The sequence below is a fragment of the Silene latifolia genome, chromosome 6, assembly GCF_048544455.1.
Source record: "Silene latifolia isolate original U9 population chromosome 6, ASM4854445v1, whole genome shotgun sequence".
NCBI classification, from domain to species: domain Eukaryota; kingdom Viridiplantae; phylum Streptophyta; class Magnoliopsida; order Caryophyllales; family Caryophyllaceae; genus Silene; species Silene latifolia.
In genome coordinates, this window is record NC_133531.1 from 87,472,818 (window position 1) to 87,474,871 (window position 2,054).

Sequence of the window (2,054 nt, forward strand, 5' to 3'; positions counted from 1 at the left end):
TTACATTAATATTGTTCTAGTATTAATAATATTAATATTTTAAGGGGTTACTTTGGGTATTCATCTTTGGGAGAGATTCTACTCTTGAATCTTTGTTCATCCATATTAGGAGAGCTCAAGAACAAGTGAGTAGGAGAACTCATTTGTGCCCAATAATCCGAAATTGCTATTGTAAGAATGACGATTTCTGCCTTATCTTTATTTATGATTGCATGCATAAGATCTAAATTAATTTTATGATTAAATTAAATTGAAACATATATGAATATGTTGAATATTATGATATATAGATTTCTAACACAAGAACCACTCGCTAAGTCCATGATGAGGACATGAGCGATAAATTCCCTTGAATCGCTCCCAAGCTTCATACAAAGATTCTTCATCTCTTTGCTTAAAACCCGTAATTTGAGCTCTTAGCATGTTAGTGTAATACTCCGTATTTATGAGACTTTGGGTACTCTATCGAGTAGGCCTTACTCTGTCGAGTAAGGGTGAGTTGCGTCTTAAAATAGTTTCTGACCTGTTGGGTACTCGATCGAGTAACTAGGCTACTCGATCGAGTAAGGGGGTACTCGATCGAGTACCTTGGGTACTCGATCGAGTAGCCGGTTTACGGGGAGTTTTTCTCGGGTTTTGTTAATTATGCGATTAAGATATATAACCTTTTTCCTCATTATGCTAAACACTTTTGCAAAACCTAATTTACTGTCAAAGAGAGAAAGCAAGTACGTTCATCATCTTAATCGCATTGTTAGCAAATCCCGGAGTTTGGAAGCTCGGTTTTCATCGTTTGTTATACCGTTGAGATTCTTGCATCAAGGGTAAGATCTATGTACCCTTTTTGTTGTCTTTCCTTTAAGTTGGTTAAACCCTAATCTAGGGATTTGGGGGTTTTTGAGTAGTTTGTGATTTGGTAGCATTTGTATGTTGTATGATAGGAGGAGGTTTCGTAGAAGAAGCTTTTTGATACAAATTTGTAGAGACCGTCGATAGTGTGCTTTCCGGGTAGGATTTCTACTCGGATTAGTCCCATAATGGGATGATTGTTGATGTGTTGTGGTTGATTGAATAATATAGTAATTGTATTGTGATGGTTTGTTGATTGTGATTGTTTGTCTCTGGTTCTCGAGGCGTGTCCTCGACTGAGTGGGGTGACTTGCGGGAGTGGCTTCACGCCCTATTTTCGCACTTCGTGGAACCCGCCACGGAAGGGGATGTGCACATTCATGGACAGGGTTATCGCTCATTATGAGGAGCGGGGATTTGGTGGGTACGGCTGCGGCCCCCACGGGCAGCGGTGGGTCCGGTGGACGGTCGGTGATTGAGATTGTTGGGATTGGTGCGGTTTGTGTGTGTGACGGTTAAGCTGTCTGTTTATCTTATTGTTGATATATTGAGTTGTGTGATTAGTACTGACCCCGGTTGTTGTTTTGTAAACCTGCGGTGATCCATTCGGGGATGGTGAGCAGTAATTGAGCAGGTTTGAGTTGAGTACTGGGATAGCTGGGAGGTGCCACCGTCTGACGATAGAAGTCTTCCGCTGTAGTCTTTTAGTTTTATGACATTTCAGTATTTCAGTAGACAGTTGGTTTTAAGAACTTGTACCCGTATTTTGGGATTTGGTTTCAGTTGTACTTTTCACTAAAGTTATATTATTTAAGTTGTTTTGTTATTGTCTTATGAATATCATGCCTCGGGTAACCGAGATGGTAGCATCCTTATACTTGAGTGGTCCTGGTAAGGCACTTGGAGTATGGGGGTGTTACAAATGGTATCAGAGAGACAATCTAGAAACCTGTAACCATTGAACCTAATGAACATAGGGAGTCAATTAAAATGAACCCGGGGTAAAGGTTGTAGGAGCTAATGCAAAGGCTTGGGAGATGTCCTAAAGTCGCGTACTCGCCCTACAATTTTGAACCGGTCACATGGGGGGTGTATGTCAAGGTCGTATGCGTTGTTTGGTTAGCTTGTGTGTGAATGTGATGAAGTGTGTGTAACCGTTGGATGTTTGCAGTTGGAAGTTGAGAATGTGAAAGAAAGGTTGATGA

General features: G+C 40.8%; 1 non-coding gene across 1 annotated transcript; it reads left to right on the forward strand.

Annotated features, from left to right (window-relative positions):
- Positions 1-316: 316 nt before the first annotated feature.
- LOC141589362 (small nucleolar RNA R71) lies at positions 317-423 on the forward strand. Its single transcript, XR_012520304.1, has one exon. It is a non-coding gene; the product is annotated as a small nucleolar RNA R71 (small nucleolar RNA).
- The last annotated feature ends 1,631 nt before the right edge of the window (positions 424-2,054 follow it).